Raw genomic sequence first — 25,032 nt, forward strand, 5'->3', positions numbered from 1 at the left:
CCAGAAGCTTCCAGATCTTTCTTTGTCACCTCTAGAAATTTCTCTATCTCCCCTTTTCCTAAATCCAAAATACTGCTATCTCCTTCCCAGTAGATGCATCACACTATCTCATTCCATTATCCATTTAGGTCTCAGCATATATTTTTGATAAATTAAAATTTCAAACTTACATAAAATGTTCTGCCTATTCTCTCAAGGACATGTGCTACGTTTTATAATGAAATTTTAATCTTTATTTTTAAAATAATTTGTGCAAAGAGAAGGCATCTGGCTTTGTTTTATTTGCTACAGAAAAGGGATCATGTCATGGATAGATTCTTTACCAGAAATGGGCAATTATTTTGCCTTCCAGCTGGATTAGAGAGAAAAACAGGCTCACCTTAGCAACAGCATTCTGATGTTGATGTCATCACCTCACATCATTCTGGTCTCATGTCGCTGCATTCTTCCTCTAAATCTCAAGCCACAGCTTTATAGATCTCTGCATTTAGAAGGCTTAATGAAAAAGGAAGAAATAACCATACTTAAATATTCACTGAGTCATTCCAATCTTGAACTCTGTTAGCAGGTCCCTTTTCCACGGCAAAATAAAATGAGAATTGTGCTTTCTCCACTCCAATTTTTGCTGCAGCTTTGCCTACAACCCTTGTCTCTGTCAAGCTCAGGCCCACACTATCCTCCTCTGCCCCCAACCCATGGGATTGCCAGCCTCTCCAACAAGCATGATCACTCACAAATATAATGATTTTCTTTTACTAGGCAGTTCAATCCTGAGACGATTATGGTGAGCTTACAATCACGGATCCTAGGGCTAGAAGGAATCCTCCTTTTCATCTGCGTCCTAGCTTCTTATTTGAAGATGAGGAAGCAGACAGCAAGACAAGGCTTGCTGTTGTAAAAGACAGAAAAGATTCTAACTCCCTGGAAGTTTGTGGCTCCTCAAAATTTCCATGAAGATTCTCATAGGGTGTCAGATCATGCATCAAATGTTATGTACCCCATCCGTACCCCCACCCCACCCAATCCCTGCCTTTCTCTCCCTGCCACCCCTTCACCACCTCTCTCCTCCATACACAAAAATCGCACAGCAAGTAACATTTAAAACCTCAGCACTTTGGGAGGCCAAGGTGGGTAGATCACTTGAGACCAGAAGTTCAAGCCCAGCCTGGCCAACATGATGAAACTCATGGCTGTAATCCCAGCTACTTGGGAGGCTGAGGCATGAGAATCACTTGAACCTGGGAGGCAGAAATTTGCAGTGAGCCATGATTATACCACTGCACTCCAGCCTGGGCAACAGAGTGAGATTCTATCTCAAAAAAAAAAAAAAAAAAAAAAACCAAATTCACAGTTGTATAGAATTATTTACATTGTTTTCATGTATAGTTATAAAGTTTGTATATATCGATAGGGAAAAATTTACTGTGAATGAGTAGAAAACTATCCACATACATACTACATTTTGGCAAAATCAGGCTCTGCTTCAAAACCACAAGCTATGCCACAAAGACAAAGACTTCCTTTATAAGCTTTCATCACACGTTAACCGTCATGTTCCAAAAGCAATTTTAAAAGTTCTCAATTTGCTGGTCCCTGACTAAGAAACACAGATGATATATTTAATCCATTTGAAACTTAAAGTTATTTTTAACATAATTAGGCATTTATAACCTTGCTTTATAGATACATACTCTGAGTTATATAACATCACTGAGCTAATACTTTGGACCACACTTAAAAAAAATATCTATCCTTAAGATTTCACATTTAAATATACTGAAGACACTTTTTTTTTTTTTTTTTTTTTTTTTTGGTTAGAAGTCAATGTTGGCTGGGTGTGGTGGCTCATGCCTGTAATCCTAGCACTTTGGGAGGTCCAAGTAGGCAGATCACCTGAAGCCAGGAGTTCGAGGCCAGCCTGGCCAATATGATGAAACCCCATCTTTACTAAAAGTACAAAAATTAGCCAGGCATGGTGGTGCACACCTGTAATCCCAGCTACTTGGGAGGCTGAGCATAAGAATTGCTTGAACCTGGGAAGCGGAGGTAGCAGTAGGCTGAGATGGCGTCACTGCCCTCCAGCCTGGGTGACAGAGCAAGACCTTGTCTCAAAAAATAAAAAATAAAAATAAAAAAGAAGTCAATGTATATTTTAAAGAACTTTTTAATATTGACAGTAGCCAAACAAAAAGATCTTCAAACGTCTAGAAAACTAGAAATTTTACCAAATGAGCAGTGAGAACACATTTTTCATAGTGTATCAACTAATAAATATTTATTGCCTTAATTAGAGTCACTGACAGGCAAATAAGGGTTTTATCATTGTTCTCAAAGAAGGCAAAGGGGCTAATTTATCTTTATGTCTTCAATATTGGAAAGTTTATTACAAAGCATTCATTGCACACTCTCCTTTGAACAGCCCTTTGCAATAATGCCTTACTTCATACTCACTCAATCTGGGAGGTCACTTTCTTTACCTTCATTTTATAAGTAGAGAAGTTGAGGCACAGCAGGTTAAAGACTTAATCCTGGGTCTCTAAAGCATGTAGGATTCTGTGTAAAATTTAGGCCTCTTAGTGGGGCAAATACAGTCGAGTCCAAAAAGTGATGCAAAGATTTGTACTCTATTGACGTGTTTTGACGGGGAGTTGGCAAGGGAAATTTTGGGAGGTTCTCTGTTTATACAGAAGCAAATAATAATGGGTGTAATTATCCTGGAAACAGAAATGCAGAGAACATCCTGTGATATTTTAAAGGAAATATAGGGATTTAATTTAAAATATAATTAATTAACCAAATCATATCTTTCTAGGATTTTGAATTCATTTCTTGTGCCTTTTTAGCTGGTTAGCTGGCCAGTTTGAACCACCCCCCCACCCCACTGCCTCTGCATTTAAGAACTCTGTTTGATGTAAAAACCAGTTATAGTCTTATCAAAATAGTATTTTTTTTAGTATACATTCTCAATTTACATAGTTTCTGATTTTTTGTCCAGGGCCACTGTGTATGACCTTAGAGGTTATATGTGGAAAATCTCTAGAACATTATTTAGGTCATACATACCATAATACAGTACACATTCTGGAAGTATGTGCACTGCTGGAGTTGTGCAGTACACAGCTCACTCAACTGTACACACTACCCAGTTAACATCTTTAGATTAAGGTTAAGGTTGAGCGGGCTGAACTTTATTAGAGGCTGGTCTCATTATTAGAGGATTCCCACCTTTGAATAACCTTTATGTTTCTGCTCTGGCTCTTTCCTAGTCTTGTCATTATTTTTCCAAATTTCTGAAGTCCCTGACCCATATGCATTTACCACTGAGACGTTTTTACATGGCCTGTGATAGGGTAAAGACTAGGGAATAGAGTCTCTATACCCCACGAGATTATGAGATAAATCCATGAATCAGCTTTTACTTCTGTAGTTCTAGGAACAATCCAGTTCTATTGTATAATCTGGGCCAAGCGGTAGGTTCTGCAAAAGGCTCAAGTTCCAGCTCTACAAAAGAATCAGAGGTATGTTGCCCCCTCCCTAGGTCACAGAAATGATCCTCAATAATTGATTCCTACATCTATTAATCGGTACTACTCTCATTCAAGACTTTCTCATAATTTTCCTGATAAATAATGATCTCACAAAATGATCTGGGAAAATAAAAAAGAATTCCCCTTTGGGTTTAAGTGGGAATCAATGCATACTACATTGCCCACTTGGAGATTCGCATTGCACATGAGCATATTAAAGGCTCTGAGAAGGAACAAAAGTTTAATGTTGTTTATCTCCAAACTTAATTTCACGGACTCAACACCAGCCCATGAAAGCAGCTGGGAGGGAGGCTGTACCCTGCAAAACCACAGGGGTGGAGCTGTCCAAGACCCTGGGAACCCATCTCTTACATCACCATAACCTGGCTGTGAGACATAGAGTCAAAGGAGATCATTTGGGAACTTTAAGATTTGATTGCCCTGCTGAGTTCTGGACTTGCATGGGGCCTGTAGCCTCTTTGTTTTGGCCAATTTCTCCCATTTGGAATGGCTGTGTTTACCTACTGCCTGTACCCCCACTGTATCTAAGAAGTAACCTGCTTTTGATTTCACAGGCTCATAGGTGGAAGGAACTTGCCTTGTCTTGGATGAGACTTTGGACTGTGAACTTTTGAGTTAATGCTGAAATGAGCTAAGACTTTGGGGGACTGTTGGGAAGGCATGATTTGTTTCGAAGTGCAAGAACATGAGATTTGGGAGGGGTTGGGGTGGAATGATATGGTTTGTCTGTGTCCCCACCCAAATCTCATCTTGAATTCCCCCCTGTTTTGGGAGGGACTTGGTGGGAGGTAATTGAATCATGGGGCCAAGTCTTTCTTGTGCTGTTCTCATGATGGTGAATAAGTCTTACAAGATCTGATGGTTTTAAAAAGAGGAGCTTCCCTGCACGAACCCTCTCTTCTTGCCTGCTGCCATCCATGTATGATGTGACTTGATCCTCCTTGACTTCCACCAGGCTTGTGAAGCTTCCCCAGCTACATGGAACTGTAAGTCCAATTAAACCTCTTTCTTTTCTAAATTGTCCAGTCCCAGGTATATCTTTATCAGCAGCATGAAAAAAGACTAATGAACCCCTGTTAATATAAAAAATGTACAGTGGGAAATATAAACCTGCAGAAAAACTAGTTCAATAAACAATGTTTCTCTGCATGATTTAAGACTATCTCGTAACCTCACTCTTATTGATTGCTGGTTTTTAGCACCCATCATAGAGTGTTTAGCAAAACCTTGGCCATTTACAGGTTTTCTCCAGCACTTTAGCTGTGTAATGAGTTGAGCTTCAAAACAAAAGCACACAGGGGAGGGAAGGGGATCCAAGGAGGTAGGGAGAAAGTGGTGAGTAGAGGAAAAGGAAACACACCAGAGAGACAATAGGCACTGAAGGAAGACAAGCCTGTTACCTGCCCTTGTTTTACTAAATCTATTTTTCATAGGAGGAAAGTGAAGCTTAGACAAGTTAAATAATTTGCTCAAGGTCACACGACTAATTTGGTCAGGGCTTTAACCTGAACCCATACTGCAGACATTGAATCCCATGCCATTCTCTTTTTGCTTCATTGTATTTGCCATAATATTACACTGTTACCATTATTACTACTATTGAAGAGGCACCATGATGCAATGGCTGAGCAGGCTCCAATCAGTTTTGAAGTTCAAGTCCCATCTCTCTCACTAGTAGCATGTGTCTTTGCCTGGGGTCTCCATCCCTAACATTCTTCTTTATCTCTGTAACAAGGAAATAGCAATTCTTATCGGATTGTTGAGAGGATTAAAGGAGTCAGTGCTCAGAAAATAATAAATAATAAATAACAAATGTTGCTAATTATTTTTATTATGACAAATCATAGCTTAATTCTCACACTTCACAAGATTCACAGCCAAGCCTAATTATCAATACTCAGGAGCTACTGGAATCAAAAACAAAATGCAATCTCCCTTCCCTTCCACTCCCCTAAAGCTGAAGCGAAGCTAAGAGATCTTAATATACGAAAAGTGAAGCACATGCCTATCAAGTAGACTGTATGATATCCTCAGTCACAATGCAGTGAACAAAGACTGAAGAAATTGGGCATGGAATTATAAAAGATAAAAAAAAAATCTAAGTGGTTTGCTCTCTGAGGATCAGAACTGTAGAAATCACGATTCAGACAGGGGAGTGAATTTTGCTGGGTCAAATGCTTTCTCTCTGATTCATTACTGTAGATATGACTGATAGGGAAGAGAGGATGTTTACTGAGTGCTAAAGCCTTTCTCTAACTACTCGTTGGCTTTTATATTGATTGATGTAATAGCTTTGATCTATAATCTCAAAAATAACTCAATTTTTTTTTTCATAGCAGTGAAGCTGTTAGTACTTTCCTGTTGCGGTAGATTGAGCACTTTACATGGGTTGGAAAACAAAGGAAAATGCATGTAAAACATTTCCCGATATTTTGAGGATTTCCTTCTTTGTGCTGTCTTTTGTCTTAACAAATTTGACTAAAATTGAAATTAAAATTTAACATCAGTCATGCATTTAATACTTCAATATATTTGGATAACATATTACTATAACACAGAGTTGAGTTTTGTGTTCTATTTGGGTCAGCTATGTAAATCAACAGCATTAATGAGCTTTATTAAATCATCTTAGTAAAAGCTCAGCTGTCTTAACTGTTTACTTAATTCTACATCCAACAAAAAACAGCTGTCACCTTCTGACAGCTTGTATTCTGAATGAGAGTTTTCTTCTTACAAGGAAAAACTGATATAAGGTGTAATCTAACAGAAATGCCATATTTAGAGTCTTTTACAATGATGTTCCCTTAAGTAATGAAGGACTTAAAGATTCCAACTTTCTGTTAAGAAGGAACATTAGGAAAGGCAAGAAATTCAGGGAGAACATTCTGCTCTGTCGTGTACTTCATATGCAGAAATTTACTCTGTAGAAACCACTGAATTACCTTTTGTTTTTGTTTTGGTTTTTGACACAGTCTCACTCTGTCACCCAGGCTAGAGTGCAGTGGTGTGATCTCAGCTCATTGCAACCTCCGCCTCCTAGGTTCAAGAGATTCTTGTGCCTCAACCTCCCAAGTAGCTGGGATTACAGGCATGTGCCACTACCCAGGAGCTAATTTTTATATTTTTAGTAGAGATGGGGTTTCACCATGTTGGCCAGGATAGTTTCAAACTCCTGACCTCAGGTGATTTGCCCATTTTGAAACAATGATGGGATGACAGGCCTGAGCCACCACACCCAGCCTGAATTACCTAATTAAGGACAATTGCATTGACTTAGGAGACATAACACTGAAGGGAGTCTCGAAAATGAGGCCAAAATGGACTGGGCTGCAACCCGCTTCCTGCACCTTAAGAAGTAAACATTTCCTAAATAAGTCTATACATCATTTAACTGCTACGTGATTAAGAATTTTTTCAACATTCTTAAGAAAGTACAGATTTTTTCCTTCCTGAAACACTGAATTTAAGCAATTTATGCAAATAAATGCTTCACGAAAATGAACTTAATGTATTTAAGGAAATAAAGCTAGGAGTTCCTCGTATTGGTAATACTTTGCTAATGGCTTCAAGGGCTTATGTGTACTTAAGATTAAGACATTTGTCTTCTTTTGAATGTGCGTTATAAAGTATTTTAAATGGATGCTTTATTATTTTAGGTAAGCCTTTCTCTAAGACGTTTAATAACTGACCAAGGCACTAAATTCAAGTCCTAACCTTCAAACTCTCTGTGGATGAGATCTGGGAGTCTGTAACAAATCCCAGCCCTCACCTCACCTGTGAGTCTTTCACATGAAAGTGGGGCTCACTGTGTTTAGAAGATGACCTTATCCTGTGGCCTCTGGGAGAAGGTCACATGGTTGTTTTCTCTCAGAAAGAGCACATATGTTGCTGCTGCTGCTTTCTGGGGTAAATCAGATCCTCAGAAAGACAGCTAGACTCAGAAGACAGGCTCCAGGTGATCAGGAGAGGGAACCGACCTTTGCTGGTTAAAAAGGAATGAACTGCACCTTGCAACTACAAGTTTTGTATGTCTTTTAGTATTCATTTACCTTGTTCATCCATCCATTCGCCCATCCATCCATCCATCCACCCATTCACTTATTATTCATTCAATTAAGTGTTTATTTAATACTGACTATACACCAAGCAGTGTTCTGGGCATTGGAGTCTTTTAAATACTAAAACAGATACAAATACATGTCCTCATGGAGAAGAGGCAGATTAATAATTAACTAAATAAATTACATGTGTATTTAAAAATAATGAAGTTTAGATAGAGTAGTAAAGCAGAGAAAAGTGATGAAGAATGAAGAGCCAGGCAGTGGTTGACAGTATCAATCAGTTGGCAGGGGAGGCCGTGCCAAGAGGGTAATGTGAAGTCTCCATATGCAAGCCCGGAGCCTGAAAGTCTGAAGTCCTGCTTGCCTCAGCTGATCATCTCCCACCCACCTCCTGCATTCACCATTGTCCCTGATGGCCCAGCGAAGCTTCCTGGACAAGTCCCTCACCCAACCCTGCCATCGTAACTGTTCTTATGATAATGTGAATACCTCTCACCCATCCTGCCATCATAACTGCTCTTCTGCCTCACCCCACCCACCATTGTAACTGAATGTTTAAACGTATATTTTATGGTAATGTATACTCCTTGCCCCTACCCCCACCACTGTAACTGATCTTACTCTTAACTTTCCACTCCACCCCAAACCTATAAAACCAGCTCCTTTCCCACTGCCCTTTGCTAACGCCCTTTTCGGCCTTAGCCCACCTGCACCCAGATGAATAAACAGCCACGTTGCTCACACAAAGCCTGTTTGGGGGGGGGGGGTCTCTTCATTCAAAGTGCATGTTTTTAACAGGTAATTTTTGATCAATCACTAAAAGGAAGCAAGGAACAAGGCACAGAGATACCCAAGAGCACAACTTTTGAAGTGGAGGAAACAGCCAGCAAAGAGACCTTGGGATGGCTGCATTCTTGCCTGGGGCACAGAGGGTTGTGGTAGAAATACAGGTTAGACTAGTAGCAATGTGGGGACTGGTTGATGGCCAGGGGTGCTGCAGGTGGTGTCTAGAGTCATGTAACATTATGAAGATTTGAGCCTCTATTCACAGAGTTATTGATCCATTTGCATTTATCAATGTGTATGTGAATTAACACCACCAGGACCTGTTTCCACATCTATACATTTAACAGTGTTTAATATGGGCACTGGCAAGATTCTGATGACCCCCGAAAATGTCTTCTGCAAAGCATTGAATCTTGACCTCTTTATTTGCAAGTGGTCTATATTATGAATAAAGTGCTAGATGCTTAATTCTGTTAAGAGGCATACTTCCCCACAGCTTTCCTACATCCAGCATAGCCCTCGTAGGTGAATCCTTCTGGTCTACCCATTACCCTGATCATGTCACTCCTCCCCAAAGAAAGAAAGAGAAGCTCAGAGGTAGAAGGAGAGCTGAAGGAGGAGGAAAAGCACAAAACAAGATGTGGAGCCAAAGGGAGTCAACATTGAGTAATTCCTTTCGCAATGAACAAAATCTACTGGCTGTGACAAACAACACGCTGTCCAGCCCCAGTTCAAACCCAGCCACGGCACCCACTTCTCAGCTGAGCGGAGGACACGGGATTGCTTTGATTTGGGTAACAGTTCATCTTTATAGTCAAGGGCACGTCTTGCCTTTTCCATTCTGTATTCTGCAGTTCAACCTTTTGACTTCCTTGCTGCCTGGCATCTGAAAACTTCAGTGAGCATTTTTTTCTGTCTCAAAACCTAGGATAATGGTATTCATGTATTTTATTTAATACTTATTTTTTTAAATATTGCAATAGATGAAGATTCTGGGCAACAGAAAACCACGGAGATAAGGCATCTTTTCAAATAATGATAGTAATAGTCATCATATTAGGTAAAATTTGAGTCATTACAAATGTGATGGGGCTATTCTAAGGGCCTTACATGTATGATTTAATTTAATTTTTACAACTCTGGAAGGTAGGTACTTCACACCAGTTCTACAGATGGAGCACTGGTAATTGGCAGATCTGGAATTCAAGTCTGGCCCATCTGACTGGAGCCTAAACTGATCACGTTAATGCTTCAGTGGTGGTGTTTGTTAAAGTTAACTTTTCGTTATGGAAAAACTAGAACATTAATAGAAGTAGTGGGAAGACTATAATAAACCCTCAGGTATGCATCACCCAGTTTCAATAAATATCACATAAAGCTAGTTCTATTTCCTCTATTTCCAGTCCAACACAATGTCATTTTGAAGTAAACCCAAGATATCAAATTGTTTCAACTACAAACATTTAAGTATGTATTTCTAAAAGAGAACTTAAAAAAACATAACCACAATACCATTATCACATCTAAAAATATTAACAACAATTCATTAAAAGCTTCTAGTCTTAAATGTCCAGTCTCAAGCTATGATTTAACTACAAAGTCATAATCTTTTAGGTGTAATATGATTTGGTACACATGAAGAAATAAATCTACCAACCCACTAATCACATCATTTGTATTCCAGCATTAACACTAAAATGGTGTTTGATCAAATGAGACTATTTTACATGCAAGTTGCTTAGGCCATATATTTCTCCATGTGGCAGAGTAGAAAGTAATAGGATTTAGAAAGTTTAGGTTCGTTTTGTTACTGTGATTAAGCATATCACTCATACTCGTAAAACCTCAGTTTCCTATACATAGAAAGAGGGGTTTGAACTATCGGTGATAAATAAATCAGAATTTTCAGCTTACAGAACCTTCCGAAGGTTATAATTTCAATGTATCTACTGATAAAGCTCCAAATAATTGTAATGAATAAACGTTTTTAGTAGACAGAGCTTTCTAAATTTGAAAAACTAGAATCAATGGTGTTCTAAAGGAATAAGTAAGTAATTTCAAATAGCCTCTTTCCTCTCTGATATTCAATATATTTATCTGTCTATCATCAATCCATTTATTCATCCATCTATGTGCCTACTTCTATGTCTAGCAAGATGCATGTCTAAAAGTATTTTTAAGTAATATGTGAGAAGAACAGAAAACACAGCCAAGCATGTGCGACGCAACATTATAAGTATAATCATACTTTGTTATGTGACACAAAGGAAAAAGAAAAAGAAATAATTGGAAGCTCGAATGAGAATCAGACAGGAGGGCTATGTGTTTCTAAAGATAAGATGGTCTTTTGAAGTCCCACTTTTCTTCTTATGGGCAGATGACTCTGACCCCGGCTCACTTTATGAAGAAGAAAGTGATAGATCATTAAAAACTCATCACTCAAGGGCTCCAAAGAAGTGGCTTTCGAAGAAAGTGGTTTTTTTTTTTCCTCTTTTTGGTCCATTAGCTTAATAAGTGAAAGAGAGAGAAAATAATCTCAGAGCAAGAAGAAGTTCTGAGGTCATAGTAGGGAAAAAAAGGGTAAAGATAGTTGATGAGAAATGAACTTTCATAGAGTTTTCGAGGAATTAAGTCACAGCATAGTACCGCAGAACCTTGGGTGGAAGGTCAGGCAGCCCATGTTCTCCAAAAAGTCATTGAGTCCACCTCCCTAAAGCAACTGGAGTTTTTCTCCAGGAATGGAGGGCACAGTGACATTCTTCCTTAGCCTATGACAATGCAAGAACACTACTTAGTTTAAAACACTTCGCAATTCCTTCATTCATCTTTCAGTGGTGTCTGTAGGTGCTATAATATGAAATGAGATAAGATATGAAATAAATCATGTTTGAGGGATTCGGTGATTTGCGAATTTTAAAGAGATATAGCTAAAATGTCTTTAAAACTGTTTGCTGTCAAATCATGAAAAATGTAATCCAAGAGGATTTTTTGTTGTCCAATGATTATTAATATTCTATACAGAGTGATAACTTGTAAATATTGTAAATGTAAATATTATGAGTGGAAATTCTTACAAATGTGATGTGTCCACTTAGCTAAGCTGGAAATATGTTTCTGCAGATTCCTTTCCTTGTATGGCTCTGGGTTAGTACTCACACAAGAAATATTTGACATGAGATGTAGACATGACCCAGCAGTCATTTTTGCTGCATCCTGAGTGTTGATGCAGGTCCCAGGCACTGTGGCAGATTGTGCACGATGAGGCTGATTGACTAGCTCACCTGAGAGGTGTGGCTCAGCATCTCAACTCACTGCTCCTCCAGCCCCTCAAAGATCTGTTCCTTCCACCTCTTCAAGGCCTGGAGTGGGTGTACATGCAGCTCTGTGCTGAAAGGTACCAGCATCTCCAGCAAGTGGTCCACAGCGTGGACGCTGAGGGTAGCTAGAGAAAGATGCAGTCTCCAATTTGTCTCACAGGATCCAGCTGAGTTTATGGGGCTTCAGTTCATCAATGTAGACTTTTATTTGCCCTTGCTCTCAATCATATCCAGCTTTCATCTCCATTTGCCAGCCTGGCAGATCCAAAGACCGCATGTTTCAGGCTCAACATCAGGTACAGAGCCAGCAGCCTGCAGAGACTGCCTCACCGTTTTCCACAATTGCAGGGAGGTCTAACCCAGCGAGTCCCTTAGGTTTTATCATACAAAGCAGCTCTGTTTCTTGATCAGACCATGAGTGATACAACAACCCTATATGATAGGAAAACTATTCAAGTCCAAATTAAGGAGACACTAAAAATCCCCACATTTGTCAGTGGCAGGTTGAGGATTTGGATTTAGGTATGTGTCACAGGAAGCCTGAGCTTTTGACCACTATGCTGTCAGCATTACATTCCATGAGATAGATATCAGAGTCTTCCCAGGGATGAGCCTTTCTTGGTCTCTCTAGTTAGACATAATCTCTCTCCATACCCATGGCATTTTAAAAATGTATAGCAATTATAACATTCTGCATCCAATAATGGTTGTCTATGCATATGTTTATTCATTCATTCAACAACAAATGCTTGAGCCCCAAGATTATGCCAGGCATAAATCTTGATGCCAGAGACACATCAGGGAGCACAATAGACAAATTATTTGCCCTCATGGAGCTTTCATTCTAGTAGGGAGACAGACATCAGATCCAAGAGCTTGTATGTATTACATGAAATGACCATAGCTGCTATGGAGAAAATAAGGCTAATAGGAATTATCATGTGCAAAGTGCTGCCCTTTTCAAAGGGATGGCTACTGGGAAGGTTTTCTGACAAGGCGAAGCGAGAGTAGAGACATGAAAGATGTAAAAGGGAGTCGGCTCTCAGATCTCTGGAGAACCAGTATCTAGGAAGAGAGAGCAGCAAGTGCAAAGGCCATTAACAGCAGGAGGCTAGGCATGTTTGAAGAACAGCACACTTGGGCAAGGAGAAAGGTGGATGTGGATACGGTCAGAGAGGTAGTGGGGCAAATCATGCTGGACCTTCCCCAAGCAATTTGTAAAATCTATGGCTTATCTTCTGAGTCATGTGGGAGGCCACTGGAAGGTTTTGAGCAGAGGAGTAACTGATCTGACTCACACACTGAGAGTAGACAGAAGGACTGGTGGGAGCAGGAAGCCAGTTAGGAGGTTATTGATTATGTTGGTAGGCAAGAGACAGTGCTGGCTTGGATCAAAGGAGTGGCAGTGGAGGTGGTGAAAAGTGGAGGGTCTGCATCTATTTTGAGGAAAGACTCAATAGGTCTTTCTAAAGGACTGCTGTGAAAAGAAAAAGAAAGACATCAAGGTTGGTTCCAAGGATTTTGGCCTCAGTATCCAGAAGGATGGAGTTGACATTTACTGAGAGAGGGAAGACTATGGGAGAAAAAGATGAGTGGAAGGGAAGTCAAGGGTTTGGTTAAAGATATGTTAAGCCTAAGATGCTGTATTAATCAGGGTTCTCCAGAGAAACAGGATTAATAGAATGTGTACATATGTATATATAGACATAGATTTATCATTAATTTATATATTAAATATATCTTTAATATATAACATAATTTTATATATACAATATAAATTTTATATATATATATATATATATATATATATATATATATATATATAAAATATTTATTATATACCCTGAAGATCTTGGGACTTGCCAGCTTCCATGATCTCCATGAGCCCATGATCATGGAGGTTGGCAGGTCCCAAGATTTGCAGGATGAGTCAGCCAGCTGGAGACTAAAGAGAGCCAGTGGTGTAATTCTAGTGCGAAGGCCAACAAGCCCGAGACCTAGCAAGAGTCTATATATTTTTTTGAGTCTGAAGGCAAGAACAGAGCCAATGGTTTAGTTCAAAGGCTGTCAGGTAGGAGAATTCTCTTTAACTTGGGGAAGAGTCAGACTTTACTCAGGCCTCCGACTGATTGGATAAGATTGAATCTCATCCAGTTGCATCAGCAAGGAATCTGCTTTACTGAGTCTACCACTTTAAATGCTATTCTCACCAACAAACATCCTCAGAGAATCACCTAGAATAATGTTTGACCAAGTATCTGGGCATCTCATGGCCCAGTCAAGTTGACACATAAAATCAACCATGGCAGATGCCTATGAGATGCTCATAGGAAGGCAACTGAATATGAGTCTGAGGTTCAAAAGAGAGGTCTGGCAGGAGACATCACTTTGAGAGTCTTATTTCTACTAATATCTCTCTAACTTGCTAAACATTTGTGTCCAGCATAAAGGAGGAGCTCAATACACAACCGTAGAGTTAAAGAAATAAAAACAACAACAAAATGAAGAATAAAAATTAGCTGAATGTTTAAGTAGTTAATAACCTTAACTAGTTTAATTGGATCCCAACATAATCCAAATACCCAATAATATTATTCTCTAGAGAAATATTACATTACTGAAAATAAAAAATTAGGGGAATTAGAAATACTTCAAATAAAGTAGTAATGCATTTGTAGATCAAAGAACAAAAACAAATGTTCATGTGATTTTCACCAAGAGAATTAAATAAGAGAAAGAAAGCACCAAAATGAACAAAACCGGCTGGAAAAAAATAGCTAATCAAAAACTGCTTAAACAAATGAAAAACCATCTCTAAGGCAAATGAAGAGAAAAACTGGTTGTAGCAGAGAACTTCTGAGAGATTATCAATACTGTTCCAGGAAAATGAATAAACATTAAACTGAGTTTGACATGTTAATGGAATAAACACAGAAACTCAATACCTAAGAACCAGAAATCATCTTTTAACCAAGCATGTGTAATAGATAGTCTCAGAAAAATATGAATCTATTAGGAAGTCATTCTTGTTTCTTCTGATTTAGTAAAAGTACAGGAGGTATAAGGCAGAATAATTGTGCATTCAAAGAACAATAATTTTTTAAATAAAAGTAGAAGCACAATATCAAGACAATGTATCTATCTAAGAAATAAGTGCATTTGTTACTTGCACTAGAGAAAAACACTTAGCTGAGTTTACAGATAGGAGAGTTAATATAGGAGGCATCTGACCTCCCCAGTCAAGTAGCAGGCTGAATAATCAATGTCTATTGAGGTTCTGTGACTCTGCTTTTTAATTTGCAGTATCACTGAAAGCAATTTCCTGGCATTCCAGAATCTAGCTCTAGGGGCAAAGTAATCGGTGACCCTTGGTCTATGTAAACAATCTGAATAACAAAGATCACAAAAGGGACATTAAAGGGACATTCAATTTAAATTGCATCTTTCTAGGCTGCTGGTCCTCAATGAGGGATCTTCAGAACCATATGGTGGCAAGAGATACCTTGGAAATGAGGAAGGTTAAGGAGAAAGTATGTAGAGGATACCACGGTAATTAGAATTGTGGAAATTTTCTGGTTATTCTCTTTGTCTCTCCTTCACACCACCTTTCCGTGCCCAGAAGTTGATCCTCTATGGACACCCAGGATTCATCACCCGGACACTCAGGAGGAAGTCATTTTCTTCCTCATTTTGAGCATTATTTCTAGAAGTCACTATGACCTCCATAGCTACAGGTGTTTGTTGTCCTGGGCTCCTTCCTCCATGGCTCCAGCAACATTTCCCCTCCAGTCCCCTTCAGACATAAAGGTAATAATGGCTTCCTGTTGTTGCTAATCCCTGGGTGCCTTCATATCTCCTGTAGGTTGACTTTACCGTGCCTACGCTTCTGAATAGCACCCCCTTCCTCAAAATTTTCTGAACCATTTTAATTGGATTCTGCTTCCCTGAATGACACAGGAGTGCTAAATAAGTTTTAAGTGGCAACAAAAAAGGGGAAGGGCAGGAACTGTATAGTCTTAGAATCCCTAGAATACCTTCCAGGATACTTCAAATGTCATGCAATCTTACTATTTCTCTGCAGAAATTGTTGGCGAATTATAGCCTGTATGCAAAGATGTGCATTTCCTATATCAGCTGGATCCATGTGTCTCTCAACAGTAATTTCTCAGCCTTTAGGGTTTTCTACCATGCCCACGGAGAATACCAGAGGGGCAAGAGCTTCAACCCTGGAGGGCACAAAATGGTAGATTAGATTATGTTTCCTATTGTTTTATGGAATTGAAATGAGACACGGCAAGGGAAAGATTAGGGTTGAAATTATTTGAAAACTAATGTTCCTTAGGCTAAAATGAACACAACACTTAAACACATTTGTCTTGCTGGAATCTTTGGAGATTATTCTCCGTTTAGCTTTTACTGATGTTGTCCAGTGTAATGAATGTATACAACAACACTTTCTGTACCATTAGAGAGGAAAAACAACAGACTGTAGAATATGAGGCTCTCATGATTAAAATGGATCCTCACTACGTTACATGTCAATTGGCAATATTAAAAATGTCCAAGATTACCAAGAATCAACCATTAGGGAAAATGCACCTAAAACCTTTTAAAGTCGTTTATCACATCTAATTATCTGATACCAGGTATAATTATTCGGTTATCACATCTAATTATCTGATACCAGGTATAATTATGCTATTATGTATAATTTTCATACCATGGCTTACATCATGTTCATTCACCCTATATGCCATATTGAATTTCTAACCTAAAATTATCAACATACTGATTGCAGTAAAACTAAAATTGAGTAGTCAAAGATAGTTATTCTAAGAGCCTTACAGACAGGCATATTCATTCATTTTTTTAATTTATTAGACAATTTTTTTTCTGAGCATCAATTTTGTGCCATGTAAAAGGTACTAGATTCTGGTGATAACAGTGACAAATAATATGTCCTTGAGGCACACAGTCTACAGGAGAGCAGGACTGGGAGAGACAAATGTTCTAAATAGGGGCCATGTCACAGTAGTGTGAATATTGGGTGTGTGAAGGTCTGAGTTGGCACCCTTGGGGTAGGCTGTGGGACAACTGAGATCACAATGAGATAAGCCTGTGTTCTCAAGGACAAGGCACAGGCAGAAGACTCCAGGTAAAAGTAATGCCCTGAGAAGAGGACGTTCCATCAAGAGGTTGCCTCCAGGTTGGTATGGCTGCATTTGTGTTACCAGAAAGGAGTCCTGACCCAGACCCCAAGAGAGGATTCTTGGATCTCACACAAGAGAAAATTAGAGGGGAGTCCACAGAATAAAGTGTGAGCAAGTTTATTAGCGAAGTAAAGAAACAAAAGACTGGTCACTCCATAGGCAGAGCAGCTCCGAGGGCTGCTGATTGGCAATTTTTATGGTTATTTCTGATTATATGCTATACAAGGGGTAGATTATTGATAAGTTTTCTGAGAAAGAAGCAGGGATTTCCCAGAAATTAGAGTTCCTCTCCCTCTCCCTTTTAGACCATATAGATTAACTTCCAGGCATTGCCATGGAATTTATTTATGGTCATGGCGCTGGTGGGAGCATCTTTTAGCAAGCTAATGCATTATATTTAGCATACAATAAGCAGAGAAGGTAACCAGAGGTCACTTTTGTCACCATCTTTAGTTTGGCGGGTTTTGGCCAGCTTCTTTTCCACATCCTATTTTATCAGCAGGGTCTTTATGTCTTGTATATTGTGATACCAGTCCTGCTGACTTATCTCATCCTGTAACTAACAATGCCTGACCTCCTGGAAATGCAGCCCAGTAGCTCTCACCCTCATTTTACCCAGCCCTTATTCAAGATGAAGTTGCTGTTGTCTGAACACCTCTGACACTTCCAGTATTATGCAAAGAGATGTTCGTTTATGAGAGAAGGGGCTGAATGGATGGGCAGGGATCTTGTTTGCCAAAGATCCTATGTATTTTCTGGAGAGCACTGATATTTTTAATAAGTTTAATTCATCTGGCCTTTTAACAAGTATTTAAGGGGCCCACCTATGTACCAGGTACAGTGGTAGGTATTGAGGATACAAAAGTGAGCCAAATGGAAAAGATCCCTCTCCTCATGGAACTTAGATTCTAAAAGGCATGCGGTGGGGGCAGACACTGAACGTAAAACAATCTGATGAGTAGAGTAAGTACAATTTGTTACTAGTGCTATGATGGAATTATGATGCTGGCATTGAGAATTGTGCACGATAGGAATGGGAACGGACTTTGGGTGGCATATTCGGAGAAGATCTCTTTAAGAACGTGTCATTGAAAAAATACCTGAAAGCTGAGAAATATCAATTTATACACAGAATGGAGTGAAGAATGTTGTGGAAGGATGTTCCATTATGCCCAGAGATGGGTAAGGAGCTTGACCTGCTACAGAAACTAAAAGACCAGGGAGGCTGAAGCATACCAAGAGAGAAAAAAGTGACCCAAAATGATGTGGGAGGTGTGATCAGGAGCCTGCTGTTGGAAGGCTGTGAGATTCATTGAAGATGCTCTAGGAAGACAGAGACAGTTAAGAGCAGTAAGCAGTGTGATGACATGGCCTGACCCTGGCTTCTAGGTGGAGAATGGATTGCAGGTGGGCAAGAGTGGGAGTGGAGAGACCAGCATGTGACAGTTGTCTGGGAAGGAAGCCACAGTGGCTGAGACTTTGGTGGTAGTAGGAGCGAGATCAATAAGTGGGTGTACTCTGGAGGTAGCACTGTTTTGTCTTCGGATAGCTTGGATGTGGTTGTAGGGGAAAGCATTTAATTGCAGATGAGCCCTAGCTTTATGGCCTGGACAACTCTGCCCATGGTAAAGCCGTTTGCTGAAATGTGAGCAACTAGGGGTGAGGGTAGGACAGGAAACATTAAAAATTTACATCTTAGAAATAAAATCTTATAGCTCAGCCTGGGCAACAGAGTGAAAACCCATCTCTACTATATATATATATATATATATATATATATATATATATATATATATATTTGCAAGGGATGATGGTGCGCACCTGTAGTCCCAGCTCATAGTGCCCTTCAGCCCCACCAATGTCGCAGAACCCAAATGCAACTGAAGTAGGATATCCTTGCCTCTAGGCTGGAATGTCTAGGATGGAAAGTGCTTTGGAGAATGCATTGGTCTGCTGGCAGGGGAGAGCAGAACTGCTGTTTCTTCCTCACCTGCTGGGTTTCTCTTTTCTTCCCTTCTGACTTCCTCTTGACAGTTACATTAAGTCTGACCCTCTGCACCAGGCCCCCAACTGCAGCCTTCTTTCAAAACTGCTCTTGTCTTCTATGTAACCACCCAGCTAAAAAAAGTCAGGGCTCTTTAGACTTAGGTGGGAAGTGGACAGCAGCTTGAACAAACTATCACATCAAAATAGCTGCTGGGTCTCTCTTGATTGAATTGTCTTGGGACTAAAGCCTAGAATAGTAAACTAACTTCTATTTTTCACCCACTGGCTTCCTGGGTTTGTTTCAGCCTTCAGGTGAAGCTGCTGATGGATACTGGACTTCCATAAACACCTTGACTTCACTTCTTTTTAATCATAACTTACACCTTTAGAGGCATTGCAGCTGAGCTGCTTGTTTGGGAGTGAAATCTAATACTGTCACTCAGTACAACGTTTTTTCGAGTGTGGCCACAGATTCCTGGGCCCACCCTAAGTCAGAATCTCTACAGATTGGGTCCTTGGCTAATTCTAATCTTTGGTGCCTAAAGGCTCTTTTCAGCTTCTTCTGAGGATGGTGGATTTCCTGATTGCTAAACCATGGATAGTAAATAGGGCAGCTCACCTGGGCACCCATGAGGCTGTTCAGGTTCAGTAATTCTTGGACACCCTCTGTCTTTGTAGAGGAGTTCAATTTCCTCTGCTTTCCAACTGGCTTCACCCTTGGAGTATTAATTATTTTCTTAAGCTCTGGTGTAAGCCCAGTCTTCAATTCCAAATTCTACACTCTCACTTCTGCCTCTGACTGCTTGCATTTGATACCTGCCGGGTGGACTGGGTCTGATCTTATCGCCCCTGTGACAAATCAGTTCTAGCTCAGGGTCATATCTATTCTAATAGAAAAGATAACACAGAAACATAGGGGTGGGGTCAGATCAGATCTAAATTAAATAGCCGGTACATTTTTTCAGAAAGCATGAACAATGAAGGGTTTTCCGTTTTTTTTTTTTTTCCTGAATATATATCCTTTAATATTCTTTCTGCCTCAATATCTGAAGATGTTATCCTCTCATACTATTTTCTTCCTTTTGAGGATTTGAATGTTAACCTCTAAAGGCCAACCAGACTGTCATAGTAACAGGGCTGGGGTCAGGTTATTTCTGTGTTTTAGAGCTTATAGCTAAAGACTCCCCATCTTACATAGCGACCGCAGAGAATGAAAGGAAGTGCATCACAGTCTCTCCCTGACCTATAAACACCTAAATTATGACTGTTCTGTATAGAGGCATGCTCAATGCATGGGGGAAATGTTTTCTTCCTTTTCTTTGAGAGGCCATGGCAGATGCAGGGTAGGGGATCCCTTCTGGCCATGTGCCAAGTACCCGGTGCAGCTGCAGAGGGATCCCCCTTCCTGAGCCTCTGCTCATTGGCAGGGTGGCATCTCCCCAAGCTCTTCTGAAAATAGCTGATGTCTACTTGCAACATCTTTAGCTGCCATTCATGAATACATTTGCCCACAGGTACAGTAAATAAATAATCACGCTAGCTCACAAAAATCCTTTTAGTCCAAAACACGGTGGAGTTATTCTTCTTACATTTTGCCCGCAATTCCATCAAATAGGCACGGAGAGGCTGTCCTAACGTGGATAACATGTGTTTCTGTGAAACTTGCGCCAATAACCTCACATAATTGCTGCAGGACCTTTCCTTAGTTCAGCTAAAGACGGGGTCCTTATCCGTCCGACGGCCACAAAAATTCAAGCTCGCAGATGGTTTGAAGGGTGAGTAAAGCAGGGTTTTATTGGGTGAAAAGAAAAAAGAGGGAAACAGGGACTCGGCTAGTGAGATTCTTGCCTCGCAGCTTCCTGTTCCATCCGGGAAGAGGAGGGGCCGGACTCCTCCCCACTACAAGGGTTCCAACTTCTCTGGCTCCACCCCAGTGCACACTCTTCTTAGTGTGCAGGGTGGTTGGAATTTTTCCGGGGACCCTCTCCCACCTGGCTGCCTCACAGCCAACTTACAAGTGAACGTAACTCTCATGGAAATTGAAAAAAAAAAAAAACCTTTCTACCTAGGGTGCTGGGGACAACTCTTTTTTTCTTCAATCAGACCTAATCATTGCACTGTTGTCTACACAATAGCGTTACTGCATTAAAGGCATGGATTTCCAAGTAAATGATTTTTTTTTAGTTTCATTTGACTTGTTTTTTAATGAACATGCTCATCTCTCATTAAAACTTTAAGTGTTATTATCTGGAATCCAAGCAACTAGAGCTATTTTAGCTAACAGATGATAAGTTTCAGGAGGAGATGAAATCAGCTCTGATTTGTGAATGTTTGGAGCTGATGTATTCTAGTGCTCCTATAAATCCAACCTCAGTCTTCAAACTCTGTCGTGTGACCTCTGAAGAACAAAATTCACAGCAGAGGAACAAAATTCTGGTCAGCATGGCAGAAGTCATCCTTATAGGAGTTAGCCCTTGATAATGCTCTGTGTTCCTCCATGGGTACCACCTCCTTGGATAAGCAAAAGGCAGGTGATTCCACTTTATGGATGAGAATATCAGGCTCACGGAAACTAAATGACTGGCTTGGGGTCATAGAGATATATGTGGACAAACTTAAGAGCCCTTCTACCTCTAAGCCTGTTGTTTTTCTGCTATTCTATGCTTTCGTTGTAGAATAAATATCTAATCTGTAATAAACATGGCTTTTCAAGGCTTAGCATAGATTATTCTGGGAAATTAACTTTACTTCTTCCTATCTCATTTTCTTCATGTGTTAAAAAAAAAACAAAAACAAAAACATCAAAAACATTTTGCCTTTCTTACTCTATTGTCGTAAACAGCAAATGAAAGGCAAACAAACTGTGGAGTGCCATCCAACGGGAAGGGAGTATCAGTATCCTGGTCTTCACAAAGTGCTTGGAATCACTGCTCATGCTTGTTTCTTCTTAAACATTTATTTATACAGAACAAGGGAGCTGGAAAATGTACTCGGAACACTGTCAGCATCCTTGAGGGCATAGGTTGCTTTGAGGAAGGGCTGAGCTTCAGCTCCTGTCACCTGCTGTGGCCAGTTGGAATCTGCTTTCTGCCGTGCTAAGACAGCACATGGAAACTAAGCCAGGGGTCCGCTGAGGCAGGTGGCCCGAACCCCACGCTGTCTTACATGCTGCTGACACTCGTGGTTTGAACTCCTCTGCCCAAACACAGACTGAATGATAAAAAACATATCAGCCTGAGCTATCTGGTGTTTTTCTCCCTCATCGTTGTAATCAGGCATGATTGAAAAAGCACTAGGTAGCAGGTGGCCCACACAGCGTCACCAGCTGCACACGCTGTGCATGTGGTTCCAAAAGTAAACATCAATAACCGTTTGCTGAAAATTGGGTAAGAGTCCTTATCTGTCCCTTTAAGTTGTGATCATATTAATTTTATTGTCTGTACTGTAGGTTCTATACATAGAGTGATACATGGGCCAGGAAGATCAGAACATGTATGTGTCCACACATGTATGTATGCATAGAGACACAAAATATGCATATATATTTACATACATATATTTATGAAAATGGACGTGCACACACATATTTACATATATGCTCATGTGTACATGCATGTATGCAGGAAAGTAGCCACACACACATATGTGTATATGCATTTGTGCAGATGTATATACATATGTGTATATATACCCACCTACATGTATTTATATTTCCTTCCTTACAGAAATGAGGAATTATTTTGGTTATTTTCCTACCACAACATTCAGTTTCATTCTAACAAAACTAAAATGTACTCCGTCTGCCTTGAACTACCTCTTTCCTTCCCCTTCTCCCGTTTTTTTTTTCTTTTGCAATAGGCATTTACTGATTTCCACCGTGTACCAAGTACCTGTAGAATCAAGATGGGGGGCACAGTCTCCATCAACAATGGCTGAGAGATCCAGGTAACTAAATCCACCTTAGAATTGGGTGACTGGGTGTTTTGACAGTTAAGTATCAGAAGCATGGAGACAGCCAAGAACAGTAACTCACACCTATAATCTCTGAATTTTGGGAGGATGAAGTTGGAGGGTTATTTGAGGCCAGGAGTTTGAGACCAGCCTGAGTGACAGAGCTCATTTCTTAAAAAAAAAAAAATATATATATATATACACACACAAGTAGAAGGTGGAGCACATTATCCACCCTGGAGTGACCAAGTCTCTCTAGATGGGGTAACATATGAGTTGCTCAAAGGATGCGATGGTGTTAAAGGGAAGAAGAGTCCCAGAGGGACAGGCATTATCTGTGTGGGTAAAGGTGTAGTGGTGTCAGAGGGCATAGATCTTTCAAGAATTTCCGGCCGTCTTGGCTGAAAATAAAGGAAGGAATGAAGTCTGGGTTGGAGGGAGTGGGGAGGAAAGAATGACAGTGAGAGAAGAGACAGATTGATAGGAATCAGGTGACAGATAACTTGGGTGTTAGGATAAGAAAATTAGACTGGATGCTTGGAGAAGCATTGGCCCTCTGCCTTAAAGAAATCAGGATGGGCTGAGTGAAAAATAAGCTTTCAAAGACACATATTCTCTTTGCGTTTCCTTTCTCTTTTGGCTTTGTTTTCACGTGTGTTAGTGTTCTGGAAGAATTACACGTGCATCAGCCACAGGCAGATGTTTAGTTCACTCAGCTGGTTGAGTCAGAAAGCTGCAGGAAGCAGCAGGTCAGGCTAAGGAGAAGGCATGTATATTTCAATATGTGTGTGTGGCAAGTGTGGGTTCTGTGATCTGAACAGAAATGCAGGGCAGAGGACAGCAGGTATGTCCCCTAGCAAATGTCTCCACTCTGAGATGATGAGTATGATTATGGCCCCAGGAGTGGTGATAATTCCTGATATTTGTGCTTGAGCGTACTTGTCTGGGAGTGCCCGTATGCCCACTTAGGATCTGTTATTTGGGGAAGCATCCTGTGAGGTGTTTGAACATTGATTGTGAGCCTCCCTGTGCAGAGGAGAGAGCCAAGATCTGGAGCCGTGATGGAATCACCCCGCCTCCTTGATAATGGCTGCAGCTGAGACATTTGTCGGCCCAAGTACCTCCTAAGCTTCCTCTCACCTTTTGTAGCTTCATTTTAAGGACAATTACTCTGTGGGTGAATTTAGGGAAAATATTCCCTCTGAAACCTAAAACAGCCTTGTTCTAAGCATGAATCTGTCGGTGATGATGATGAGAAACAAAATGTTTCCCAGCAGATTTCTCTAGTAAATCAAGGGCTACATTAAATTCTCCATGGATTAAGGTCTAATATCTCAGTCCTCCATGCATTTAAAGAAAGATACTGCACCAGTTTACTTTTTTTTTTTTTTAAGCTGCATGGTTTGAGGGTTCCCAAATGGCAGAAGGCAACAGATAGGTTTGGCTTCCTAATTACATTAGGGAGTATTATGCATGGCTCTGGGATCTGATTCCTAATGTTTGCTGCCACAGTACAAATAGGAGATTGCTTCTCCTATTTTTGAACCTTTTAGTTTCTCTGTTTCATTTTTACCCCCTCTCGCACAGACAAAAGCCCTATAGTGACTTGCTACTTAGAAAAAATCCTGGAAGAATATAAAGAAAATGTTAACAGTGACTAAATCTCCGTGGTGGATTTAAGATGGTATTTATTATATATCTCTATTAGTTTGTACTTATCTCTTCTTTTTTGGTAATGAGACTATCTTTTATAAACAGAAAAAGAGTAAGTTTGAATCTTTCATGAAAAAATAAAAATCACATACTTTCTAGTCTACACTCCAAAAGAAGCTTGGTTTGTGGATTTCCATAATATCTGCACTTTAGAAAGTGCTCACCTGTTAGTAAAGATCAGGTGGGATCTTTAAGAATCTCATCCCCTATAGGAAAAATGCACGGGACAAAAAATTCTTTGAAGACTTCTCACTATTTTGAGGGTGGGAATAAGCCAGGGGAAGCCAGTGGGTCCCTACAAGGCAAAGTCATCACATGATCAGTTGGGGAGCCTCTGAGATCCAAGTTTAATCTGTTGTCTTAACCTGGTGATACTTTTTAAGCACTGGAGGTGCATGTATAAAATGCCACCCTTTTTTTTGGCATATGATCAAAATATCAATGTCTGTATCATGATATA

At 40.0% G+C, this 25,032-nt stretch overlaps 1 long non-coding RNA gene across 1 annotated transcript in view; it reads right to left on the reverse strand.

The window, feature by feature from the left end:
• LOC141581598 (uncharacterized) overlaps positions 1–25,032 on the reverse strand; it is a 92,003-nt gene that overhangs the window by 9,892 nt on the left and 57,079 nt on the right. The window contains exon 2 of the long non-coding RNA XR_012514307.1: positions 380–495. This is a non-coding gene — a long non-coding RNA (uncharacterized LOC141581598). The remainder of the gene's footprint in view (positions 1–379; positions 496–25,032) is intronic.

The sequence above is a fragment of the Saimiri boliviensis genome, chromosome 16, assembly GCF_048565385.1.
Source record: "Saimiri boliviensis isolate mSaiBol1 chromosome 16, mSaiBol1.pri, whole genome shotgun sequence".
Taxonomy (NCBI): domain Eukaryota; kingdom Metazoa; phylum Chordata; class Mammalia; order Primates; family Cebidae; genus Saimiri; species Saimiri boliviensis.